The 13,338-nt window shown below is 41.1% G+C and overlaps 1 long non-coding RNA gene across 1 annotated transcript; it reads right to left on the bottom strand.

The window, feature by feature from the left end:
• Window positions 1-12,617: 12,617 nt before the first annotated feature.
• On the bottom strand, window positions 12,618-13,323 carry LOC120291752. Its single transcript, XR_005549730.1, has 2 exons — window positions 13,022-13,323; window positions 12,618-12,937 (listed from the first exon to the last, which is right to left on the bottom strand). It is a non-coding gene; the product is annotated as an uncharacterized LOC120291752 (long non-coding RNA).
• Window positions 13,324-13,338: the final 15 nt, after the last annotated feature.

The raw sequence follows: 13,338 nt of genomic DNA, 5'->3' as shown, positions 1-13,338 counted from the left end.
TGTATAAAAGTTTGGGTATAAATTTCAATATGAAAAATATGGCCCTGCTTTTCTATCCCATCGTTTTATTGTCTGGGGATTCTAACTACTTCTGCATGTGCTTAATAAATGAAAGGGTCGACGATACATTGTCCTGGGATATCGCATTATAAAATCGACCAAGTGAGAAGGATGTGTGCGTGCTTGAGGATCGGGGCGTGACATCTAGTTTAAGTGGTATCAGAGCGAAGTTCAAGATTGGAGTGATAAGGAGCGATGATCATGGGATAGTTAGTAGGAAAGGCCTTTAAATTCATCTTTGGTGCATGTACGTGTTATTTGAATGCTAGAATTGTTTGTTGTGTGTGGATCGCTCATCTTCTAATCCAGTGTGGATTTGGAAGACGGATTTTAGTGTAAAGACTGAACCATGAGCGAGTAGGAGCTGAGAACTCCTGGTAAGAGGACAATGTCCTCTGTGACTCGGGATGATGCACTGACAAATGTCAGTACCCGAGGTGGTTGTGGCAGAGTGTTGGCTTTGGCCAGCTCGAGTGTAAAAGTACCACCGCGGGTTGGTACTAGTGTAGCAACGTCGAATGATCCTAAGTTCGATAGGATCGTTCTGATGCTAGTGTTCCTTGGGAATTGGATGAGCCAGGAGGCTCAGGATCGAACCGCCGTCAGTGTTGCAACTGCCGTTGTCGCCTCACCTGCTGAGATCCAGAGTGGAGATGTGATTCGGGAGCGAGTCATTGCATTCGAGCCGAGGTATAGATCCAATTTAGGCAGAAATGGAAATCGGTCAGGAGTGGTCTTAGCAGACTGATGGGGCAACCAGAAAGAGTGTGTTGTCACTTGGCAGGAGATAGAAGACTCACCTGATAGGTGTCAGAATTGTAGAAGGAAGCATGGATAAATTCAATGTCCGAGTATGACTAGAACATATTGTGATGATGACTAGCGTGGCCAGCAGGTGAAGTACTGTCAGTGGAAGTCTAAGGTAGCATAGACATCGCTACTGCGGCCAGAACACCATTAGGATGGCGAAGGGAATGAGAGTAGAATTGACCTTGCACCGATCAGAGAAAGAATGTGTTTTAAGTGATTTTATTAGAGCAGCGCAGCATAGTTTTGTGCCGAATTGGTAGAACTTAAATTGTTGAATTAAAAGTGAAAGATAGGGGAATCACTAGCAATAGTTGTGCTTGACTAGTTGCTAAGGTGTGAATTTGATGCCACATGAATAGTGTGGGTCCATGGAGCACCTTGTGATATTGAATCATGATCTTGGAGTAATCCAGTTTAGTCCATTGGCATGTGCAAGTGTCGAGGTTATTGGAAGTTGAAAAGAATCTTCGATTTCATTAATCTCGTTGGTTGAAGGCAACTTGTTTGTTAGACGGAGGTTGCCAAGGTTGCTTGGCGATTATCTTGGGTAGGACAGATTGGAGAACTAGAGATGGAGGACATCTCAGTGGTCTAAGAATTTCTAGATGTGTTATCACAAGAACTATTAGACCGCCGTCAAAGAATTGAAGATGCAGATTTGAAGATTGATGAATGAGGAATTCGTGCATATTAGTGCATCACTTTGGGAAACGACAGTTTTGTTTGTGAGAAGAAGAAAGATGGTTTGTTGCGAGTCTGCATCGACCATCGTCAACTCAATTAGGTGAAGATCAAGGACAAGTGTTCTTTGCCAAAGATCCATGAATGGTGTGACTAGTTATAAAGAGTATCGATGTTTTAAAAAGTCGACTTGAGATTATGAAGTTGTCGATTCGAGCCGGGAAGGAGGTTGTACGAAAACGGTTTGTTCGTACTTGATATGGTCTTTACGAGTATTGTAAGATCATTTGGCACAGTGAACACTCCGATTCTTTGTCATGGATTCGACAAATAGAGTGTTCAAGGAATATTTGGATCAGTTTGTGATCGTGTTCATTAATGACATCTTGGTCTATTCGAGAAGTGATGAAGAGCATGAGAATCATCGAGATTAGTGCTTGAGACCTTAAGAACTCATCGAGTTGTATGCTAAGTTTAGCAAATGTGAGTTTTGGTTGACTCGTGTTGCGTTCTTAGGTCATGTGATTTCGGAGAAGGAATCTCCGTCGACCCGAGCAAGATAGAAGCCATGATCAATTGGCGAGACCAAGAGGCATCGGTGACGGAGATCAGAAGTATTCTGGGATTAGCAGGTTATTACAGATGGTTTGTGGAAGGTTTCTCAGCGTTAGCATCGCCTTTGACAAAGCTCACGAAGAAAGACGAGAAGTTCATATGGACAGACAAGTGTGAGCGTAGTTTTCAAGAGCTGAAGGAAAAGCTGACTACCGCACCGGTACTGACGATTCCATCTAGTCCCGGAGGATTCGAGATCTATAGTGATGCATCATTTAGGGGATTGGGTTGCGTGCGATGCAACATGGCGAGTTGTTGCATACGCTTCCGTGATTGAGACCTCATGAATTGAACTATCGACGCATGACTTAGAACTTGCAGCCATCATATTTGTCTTTGAAGATTTGGAGACATTATTTGTGTGGTGAAAAATTTCAAATCTTCATGGACCATCAAAGTCTCAAATATTTGTTCTCTCGAAGGAGTTGAACATGAGACAGCGTCGATGGATGGAATTCTTGAAAGACTACGGCGTGATATTCTATATCACCCGGGAAAGGCGAACAAGGTCGCCGACGCATTGAGTCGAAAGTCTTCAGTGGCACGGATCTTAGTTAAGGAGTGGAACTTAATCGAGAGAGCTCGGGATTCGGAATTTAAATTTGAGGTTGGCCACCTCTCGAGTCTTATGGCCACCCTTAGGATTGAACCAGATGTTCAAGTCAGAATCAAGCAACTCCAACCAACAGACGCAGATGTACAGAGAATTCTTCAGCAAGACGTAGATAAAAGGAAGGTTGATTTTCATATTGCTGATGACGGAATTCTAAGGTTTCAAGGACGTTTGGTTGTACCTGACGATGTCGAGCTTAGAGAAGAAATTTTATCAGAAGCACATCGTAGCAGCTACAGTAGTCATCCTGGAAGTACCAAGATGTATCAGAACTTGCGTCAACACTACTGGTGGTCAGGTATGAAGGCGGACATTGCCAAGCATGTGGCTAAGTGTTTGACCTGTTAGCAAGTAAAAGCCCAGCATTACAAGCCGAGAGGACTTCTGCAACCTCTCGCAATCCCAGAATAGAAGTGGGAGCATATCACGATGGATTTCATGACTGGACTACCAAGGAGTCAAAGAGGAAATGATTCGATTTGGGTAGTAGTCGACAGGCTGACAAAGTCGGCTCACTTCATTGTAGTTCGAAAGGACTTCAGTCTTGATAGGCACGCAGACCTGTATGTGCGTCAAGTGGTTCGTATGCATGGAGTGCCGGTTACGATAACATCTAATAGAGACCCGAGATTTCTTTTTGCTTTTTGGAAGAGCTTGCAAAGTGCTTTAGGTACAAAGCTTGATGCAGATGACGGCATATCATCCTCGGATGGATGGCCGGTTGGAAAGGACAATTCGAGACTCTTGAAGACATGCGAGAGCGTGTGTAATAGACTTCAAGGAAGTTGGGAAGATCAACTTCATCGGGTGGAATTCGCCTACAACAACGGTTATCGTGAGCATCAAGATGGCTCCATTTGAAGCGTTGTATGGCGGGGCGTGCGAGAACTCCGGTGTGTTGGGATGAAGTCGGAGAAAGGAAGATAACGGGCCCGAGTTGGTTGGCAATCGGTAGATGCCGTAGCGTGATCGAGAGGCAGATTAAAGACGGCGCGAAGCGGGCGAAAAGTTATCTTAATAAGCGTTGAAGGTCTTTGGAATTCAAAGTTGGTGATCACGTTTTCGAAATGTCACCAATGGGGAGAACTTCGCGCTTTGGTAAGAAAGGCAAGTTGAGTCCGAGGTACGTGGGTCCGTTTGAGATTCTTGAAAGAATCGGAAACCTAGCGTATCGTCTTACGTTGCCGCCACGGTTGGTGCAAGTGCATAACGTCTTTCACGTGTCGATGTTAAGGAAGTACGAGCCTGACCCGACCCACGTGCTCAATTTCGAGGAATTAGACGTGGATGACCGTGTGTCATACGTGGAAAGCCCGGTTCAGATTGTCGATCGCAAAGAGCAAGTCTGCGTACATAGACCATTAGTTGGTCAAAGTGGCCAGCAACACCATGGCATTTGAAGGAGTGACTTGGGAGGCGAAGAGTCGATGAGACAGTTGTACCCCGCTTTTGAACAAAGTGTAATGGTTTAAATTTTGAGGACGAAATTTTTATAAGAGGGGAAGAGTTGTGACATCCAGAAATTCGACCCCATTTCGATAAAGTGAAATGGGCATTTCGTCAACGTGCCTATGGTCCTTTTTCTACAGTTGATCACTCACGAGTTAACTAACCTATTGGGTAAAGCCGTTAAGGGATGTATTATTTGTAAAATCCCTAAAAGCTACATAATTGGTTGCATTTTGCTAAAATCACGTCGATCGATTTTTAACCACGAAATTGAACTCGATTTCGGAAATCGAATTTTAAGCGCGTCGTAATTCTTATTTTTAGGATCCTGTCTCATCGCTCGTCAATTTATTGACGAGTCCGAAATTTCAAGAAAAAAATTATCGGAAGAAAAATTGAAGCCCAAAAGGAAATGAAAAGGGAAAAGAAAAGAAAGAAAGAAAATAAGAATAAGTGTTATTTTTATTTTATTTTCTCTCTCTCCCTCTCTCTTCTTTTTCTCTCTTTTCTCTCTCTTCCCTCTCCCTTTCCTCCCGTGCGGACAGCCCCCCACCAATTCCTCTCTCTCTCTTCCCTTTTGACCGGTCCAACCTTATCTTCTCTCTCTCTCTCTCTCTCTCTCTCTCTCTCTCTCTCTCTCTTCTTCTTCTTCTTCCTTCCTCGCACGTCCAAGCGAGCGAACCCAGGCTTCAGCGGAATCGGCTGCGGCCCCATCGCCGCCCGTCCCGCCGCCGCACCGCCGCTCGCACGCCGCGGCGCCGCCGCCCGCCCGCTGCGTGTCAGACACCGTCCCTCGTGCCCAGGCGTCCCTCCCGCTCGGCCCAGCCTTGTTTCGCCCTGTTTTGCCCCCGTCCCAGCCCGCGTTCGGCCACCGCCCAACTTCATCCGGCCACCACCCGGCGTCCCGGCGTCCCCCTCACCCTCCGCCTGGCCTCCCCTCACCACCCTAGCCGCCGGGCAGCCTCGGCCCGGTCCAGACCAAGAAAACCCACGAGTGGGTTTCAGCGTTTCGGGCCCGCTTTTGGGCGTTTAGGCCCCGGATCCGTGAGTCGCTTTGGGAAGTTTTGTTCCTCGCGTCGCCGCCATCGGATTGATCCGATTTGCGCGCGATTTGGTGAGTAATCTCACTAATCCCGGATTAGTTGGCTAATTATGCTTAAGGTTGGTTTAGTTTTAATTAATTATGTTTAGGTTGCTAGATTAGAATAAATTAGCAATTATTAGTCAATTGTGATGTGATTTAGATAAATTGATTGCGCAATTAACAAGTAGACGTGGTTTACTATTTATTGGGAAGCATCTCGGGAATTTTCCGACCCCTAATGGGGCTTCAATTTGGCGATTCGGGCCTAAGTGGGATTTTTGGCATTTAGATATTATTTTTGGGAATTAAATTAATTATTTATTTATTTTCCGAAAATTCAACTGAGATGGCCAATGACCGGAATATTATGCTGATGACTGTGGTGAAGTCCGTTTATTTAATCGGGCTTTATTTTGAGATAAATTGAATTTTTAATATTAATTATTTAATTTTCGAAATTAATTAATTAATTATTTATTTCCTGAAAATTCAACTGGGATGGCCCGTGACCGGAAATTTATGCTGGTGATTGTGGTGCAGTTCGTTTATTTAATTGGGCCTTATTTTGAGCTAAACATAATTTTTAATATTTAATAATTAATTTTCGAAATTAATTAATTATTTATTTATTTTTCGAAAATTAAGTTTGAGATGGCTGACGACCGAAATCTCGTGCTGATTGTCGTGGCACAGTCTGTTTATTTATTTGAGCTTTGAATTGTGCCAAATTGATTTAATGGTGGATATTTAGGATATGTTCCTAAATTGATTATTTGGGTAAATTGAGTACGAATTAAGGTTGTGAATAATTACTTTAGAAATGAGATGAATCATCATGAAAGGCACGTGGCTCGGTGAATAGTACATCATCTCGGAGAATGCACGTGGCTCGGTGATTTGGTATATCACTTCGGAGAATGCACGTGGCTCGATGATTAGTACATCGCCTTGGAGAATGCACGGGGCTTGATGATTAGATATATCACCTCGGAGAATGCACATGGCTCGGTGACAAAGTATGTCGCCTTGGAGAATGCATGTGGCTCGGTGATTAAGTGTGGCATCTTGAAAGAGACACGTGGGCTCGGTAATTTGATGCATTACCTTGGAGAATGCACGTGGTCTCAATGAGTAAATTTGGCATCTCGAAGAGACATGTGGGCTCGATGACTTGATGCATCGCCTCGGAGAATGCACGTGGGCTCGCTGATTCAGAATGACATTTTAAAGGGCACGTGGGCTCAGTAAATTAATGCATTACCTCGGAGAATGCACATGGCTCGGTGATTGGTTCTATTAGTTATGACTGAATAGCAATAGCTTGAATGACCGGGAAATGGTCAGGCTGTCGTGAAATCGACTAGGTCGATTGATCATTGCTTTGATTTGATGTCGTGAATTGATTGACTGAATGGAAATGACCATAAGTGGTCTTGTTGGCATATAATCGACTAGGTCGATTTGATCGATGCTTCGATCTGTGATATGATTGCTTGGATGTCTATTGTGAATTGTACTGACTTGTAAGTGAGATCTGAGGCCAAGGTACGTCTTCTGCCCTGTGCGTGTATAGGCAGCCTATAGTATAATGGTCTACTAATCGGGCTTAGTGGGGTAGAACTCGGCGAGACGTAGTCTCATCCCGGTTTAGGAAAACATTTCAGGACCCCGATGAGAAGGCGATGAGGAGGAATCTCGAGAAGGAGAACTTGGAGGTGAAACTTGAGGAGAAGGATTTTGGAAGAAGAAGATAATCCCGAGAGGGGCCTTGAGTATGGCGGATGGATTGAGATTCTATCTTCTTTTGAGATCTCCATTTTGATGTGGATAGAGATAGAATAAAAAGTTGTGAAGTGCTCTGGTTTGTGTTTTGTATAAAAGTTTGGGTATAAATTTCAATATGAAAAATATGGCCCTGTTTTTCTATCCCATTGTTTTATTGTTTGGGGATTCTAACTGCTTTCGCATGTGCTTAATAAATGAAAGGGTCGGTGATACATTGTCCTGGAATATCGCATTATAAAATCGACCAAGTGAGAAGGATGTGTGCGTGCCTGAGGATCGGGGCGTGACACAATCAAAGCAAAGAAAAGGAAAATCAAACACTAAGTAGACTCTCAGCTGAAGTTGAGAGCCTACCAGAGAGCTTCAAAGGAGGGAAGAACTTTTGGGAGATGAGGAGGTTAGTTGATAGAGAGAAAAAGAATGATGACTTTTCTAATTCAACACTACAATTTTCAGCGGCTTTTGCTCTCTAGTGGGCTTGGCCAAAGTTCATGCTCTAGAGGCTTAGTCCACATAAATCTAATTAAGCTCAAAACCTTCATGTACCGGTCCGATTAGTATGTAACTTATGTGGGCTTAATGCTATTAACTGAAAATGATCTTAGTATGCAAATACAATTTAATAATTTTTTTTTATTTAGGGTCAACATTGATTCTTAATTTTTCTATCTAATGAATAACTAAATGGATCGCCAAAATTTAGGTTTCACCACGCACATTTGACATTTTTGTTTTAAATAAAGAACTCCTTAAATTTCATATTACTCAAATGTTAACACGGGACTCACATGTAGTCTTTTCATAATTTTCTATAATTTGAACAAAATATTTCAACTTTTGATGGGATAATGAAGAAAAATACTTTTTACTTTAATTTAAATCCAAACAAACATGCCCGCATTTGGAAATGGTCCCAATGCATTAGTAGCTGCAATCACTTTGTCAACCAACATTTTCCCCTTGGAGTCATCGTTCTTGGTTCGATGCCGCATTTTCACTTCAAATTGCCTAGTAAAGGCAAAGAGACATAATGTCGAACAATCAATCTCATAATGTAAGCGATTTCAATTTATGCTTGTTCTGTTGATTACTCAGCTGAATAAATTTAAAAGGCATATAAGGATTAACTTGTGACATGGCAAAATGCCGTGCTCGAGAGATTCTAGAGATTGGGTGGCTCATTTCCATCTCCATCTCCTTGGTCTTTGATATTCCCGATGATAATGCGTTGTCGTCGCTATGATTGTTTGGCTTGTTAAGGACATTCACAACGTCTTTGCAGGATAAGGTTTGTTGGTCAATCAAAGACAAGAAAATTGCGCAATTGGCGGTTTCCTTCACTTCGGCTAAAGATCAGACACCACAGAAATAACAAGAGACCAACAATTTTTACCTTGGAGACAGACCCATGTACATGAATATGAAACTCTGAAGACCTTGATTTTGAAATTTGGCCGGTTTAAATTCTAATTGACGCACCATTTAGTTAACCGTGAAATTTATGACGGAGGGGCTGCCGGTCACTCCGCAATGATGATTTTGCAGAAGTTCGGCTTCGCAGATTAATGACAATGTATACCTTTTTGTTGTAAAAGAATAATTATTCCTGTTACCAATAATAGCGAAAAACTCAAATCAGCTTGTTAGAATGTCGGGTTTGAGTCATGTTGATGTGTCATGTGTACTTCATCTTTCTTTTGTAATCAGAAAGTGCCATTGTTCTGATTTGATAATTTCTGTGAAGGGTTCTCGTCGCATTGTAATCATTTTAAGAACAAGCGTACAAGTGTGAGAGTAGTGAATGTGTCTTGAAAGTGTAATCTATCAGCTTTTGGCTGAAATGAGGGTCAGAAAGTCAAAAGTGCTCAATCTATTTCAGCTGCATGGGTGAAAAATTGCCTTGATTGTGAGAGATGAGCCCGATTGCGAATGCAATTACCCAGTCAGCCATCAAATAGGCCAATGACGAGATAAAATATATGGCGATTTCTTTTTTTCTTTTAAGTTTTCTAAAAGGTGCCAATAAAATGAGAAAAATCTGAAGTGAGAGGCTTAGAGTCATGAAATTTCAGATGTTCCAATTGTTCTATGAATCCAAAGTAAAGGAAAATGTCATGTTTTTGCTTAGTTTGAATTTTAAGACTCCTCTCAACTATCCATCAAGAGGGCTTACATGCATAAAAACTAAAAAGACAGTGCTCTGCAGACTTTATAAGGAGGAAGGGGGAACTTGGGAGTATGAAGCATCATGTGCATAGCACTTGCCTCGCTCCGCCTCTCCTGCCGTGAGTGGTGTGAGCGTAGTTAGATTGCGGGACAAGAATCTATATCACATTACTGGCCTTGTTTTGTTGTTTTCCTTTCTCCTCCGCTGGATTACATAATATAATCATTCTACCGTCGTCATGAAAACAAGATACTTGCATATCATTTTTTGTTGATTGAAGCGCAACCGATCATATACAAATGGACATTTAAAGTCGTGTAAAATTCCATCGCAAATTTTTTTTTAAGATTAAAAGTAGTTTTTTAATATTTGGGTTATGACATTTAATCCTCTCATACCTACTAATTGGTATGCCTTGGATGGGAAAATAGTTATTATTTTATACTAAACATCTCCAAACCCTTTGAAAAATGTATATTTAACATTTAAAAAACTCATGATGATCAGGTCTACCTTAAACAATTCTGAGCCCATATGTACCCTATTAATATCGTTTTTCCTATTAAGACGCAAGCTAAAGCATATATATTTGGAGCCAAAGCTTCCGCAAGACCTAAAGTGAGAAGTTTAGTATGAGGAAGTGTTAGATGCTCCATTTGTTTCCTGAATTTGAAACACAGCTATATCCCAAGCTTAGAGAGCAACGGAGAGGGTAGACAACAAATTGTAGAGGTGACGACAGACGCCTCGACCTTCGCTCGGGTGTCTTTCCTCCAAACGAAAAAGAAGAAAAGAGAAGTTAGACGAAGAAAGAGAGAGCATGTTACGTTGAGAAACGGAAGGGAGGAGAGAGTAGACAGGGTAATTTGACAAGTGGGGCCCACCTCAACACGCGTCGATCAATTTTTTTTTTTTTTTTGTCAGTCCTACTCTATGCTTACTCTACACTCACTCTCAGACTTTTGCCTTGCCTCTTGCAGGGCGTGGGAGTCGAAACCCACTCTTGAAACTTACGCGTCCTCACCTCATCCCTCCCTGAGAAGATGGGATTTTGAACCCCTCACCTCCCCCTTCCATGTTAGAAGGGTGGCCACTGGGGCGAATTCCAGTTTATAAAGCGTTTTATCGCAGACATGAAAAATCTGATGTACCAATATTTTGTCGCATGATATAGGCCGAAGCCAGGGGGAAAAAATTCCCCTTTAGGTGCATAATATAAGCCGAAGCCAAATTGGAATTATCACAAGTGGGAGGCTTTACCAAAGCAGCTAGGTTTTCCACAGCAGAAACTTAGATCCTCGCCCAGTCAGGAAGTTTGACCATTCATGTCGGGGGAGGAGAATACGTAACGAAATATACATTTATTAACTTTACCATGAGCGATCTTTCTCAAGTAGGAATTGAGTTTTACACAATCGTAAAACAATCGAATGTTAAAACGTAAACTTACATATAATTTTTTGCATAATTTTTAAATTTGAATAATCTTATAAATATTGGCAGGAAAGTAAAGAAAAATTACTTTTTATTTTTACCAAAATTCAAATCAACAGGCACACCTTTCAAACTGAGTTGATAAATGTTCAAACAAAGTTAGTACATTATAATTCACCTTTTCACAATGTGCTCATAAGTTCACGTCAAGGCAATAAATATCACATTTGTAAATATTTTGCAGGACCAATAGCCCTTGATTTTGATTAACACCGAAAAATTATTCATGAGCATCATACATAATGACCTTAAGGTCATAAAAGATCGGTAGATATTTATATCACATTGGTAATTGCACATATGCATTACTAATTGCCATTCTAGAAACTTTACTAACTACCCAAAAGTTCAATACATTTCATTAATATGATGATAATCTTAACGAAGAGACACACATGCATTAACGTTTCATCCATCACGAGAGCTTGGGCAAAACATTAAGAAAAAAGGATCCTACTTTTCTGTGCTCTTAATGAACGAAATTAGGTTTTTAATTGGTGAACTACATTCCCTATTTTGATAATTAGTAAAAAAAAAAAAGGACTTTAGATCCTAGTAGAATATAATGACCAAAAGGAATTGTCTACGGACTATGTCGGCAAAGAAATTGAAGCATATTCAACTGTTCATCTTCTAACATTTTGGACAATTTTCCCTATCGGGGATAATTGTCCAAAAGTCTTTAGTCTTCTTGTGAGATGTATCATCAGCTACCTCCAAAGAGATCAATTATGAGATCCGAAGAAACAGCAGAAATAAATGACAGATCATCTTCTTACAAATATAGAAAAGATGGAAGAGTTGCTTTTGCAAAATCATAAATCCGACCAGCTCATATTCACCCATATTGTTGGTTGAAGCTAATGCGCTAAGGCATGTCGCTGTGGCGAGAGCTTGAGATATGGTTTTAACTTTAGTTTGATAGTTGTTTCCTCCAGGAGAGAACCTGATATGTGGTAACCAGTAAGAACATGACAAGAACAAGATTCTATACTATATTAATCCAGACATCCGTCACTAGTTTAAGCCAAGGAATGTTCTCAAGCTTTATTTTTTAACCTCAATAATTTGACTTGTAACCTAAAGAATCGCTAATAGGTTTTTTCCCAGAAGCAGGACGAATTGGTGAGTTCTTGCAAGTCACAGAGTTTCCATTAGCAAGACAAAACGCATTTGTACCAGACTAGAAACATATCTTGAACCACTTTATTCTCATGGGTTCGAACACAGTCAAAATGGTATCTCAACAACACCAACTATACGAGTTTGTTCTAAAATCGCCTATGGCCCCAGGGCGACAATTTAATTCCGTACTTCTATTTAACTTGTAACACACAACTTTCAGTAGAGTGCTTCACATAAAAACTATGCGGCCCTACAGTGAATTTATCTTAACGATTCCTTGTCGATGATAGCATAGTTCGAACCATGGTGTGATGAGTGACGCATAGTGCTAATTAAAGCACGAAAGGTTCATGGAGTCTGGGTTAAGCATCTCCTTATTACAGACGTAAATGTTCTCACGAATGCCAATTGTATGTGCTTTGCTAGTTGTTTATGGAACTACATAACATTAACTGTCCCAAGAGAATCAGCAAGTTGAACAACTAAGTGAAGCACTGACAATCTTGAGGCTTTGCTCACCAGAACTCTTTTTAGGGCTTTTCATGGCCTGGTGCAAGTTCTCATTGGTATAGAGCCAACGTCATAGTTTGAGTTGGATCTGGTTACTAGAGTTAACTGAATGGGCAGATTGGACATAGTAGATTATTGAAAGCTTCTTAGGGAGAAATAAAAATGAAGGCCGGATGAGCCTGGTTTCAACAAAAAAATTCCTGGAAATGCTTGCAAGAATACTCTGTTCTAACCTTTTCCATTTTCAATCATTAAAGGATAGAAATATGGTAAGCATAAGCAGTTCAACAGAGAATTGTCTCAAATAGATTGTTAATAAATGCGACTAGATCTGGTGTCAATTAACTCCGAAGTTCTGACCCCAGATTATCGACCAGTCTAGATCTGAAACATTGATGGATTATCTTATGAAGGATGCCGACTTACCAATTGCTTCCAAGCATGTTCTGCAAGCAAATTTCTCCAAAGAATTCCACCGTAAAGAAGCCTTATCATGAGAACTCCGTCAATTCTCGATGCAACGGCAAACGTGTAGTCCCTTGACCTAGCATTAGGACAAAGCAAACAACTCTGTCACTAAGCAAAAAACACTCACATATCAACGCTGAACATGGCATCAGTTTATTACCAGCAGATGTGGAAGTTCACAAATTTCTGTCACCATCCATCAATATGAATCACTGACACATTTAGTCCCATGTCCTTGTGAGACTTCACTGGGCAGGAGCTCTTATTTCTCAACATCATTTTACTTGGCATCTTCTAATCTCTGGTTCATCTCCTCGTGCAGTGAGACTTTCTCAGAAATAGTAAATAATTGGACTTCGCTATGCTGATACATGTTTGGTGAGTTAGACATCCATTTAAGTTCCTACTAGACTGATGTCCCCAAGTTCCTCTTTGCTTGGCAATGTTGTCCTGCTTTTTGAGTATCAACTGTAGTCC

This window comes from Eucalyptus grandis, chromosome 1, assembly GCF_016545825.1.
Source record: "Eucalyptus grandis isolate ANBG69807.140 chromosome 1, ASM1654582v1, whole genome shotgun sequence".
Lineage (NCBI taxonomy): Eukaryota > Viridiplantae > Streptophyta > Magnoliopsida > Myrtales > Myrtaceae > Eucalyptus > Eucalyptus grandis.
Note: the sequence above shows the minus strand (reverse complement) of the source record. Positions and strands in the feature narration are given on the sequence as shown.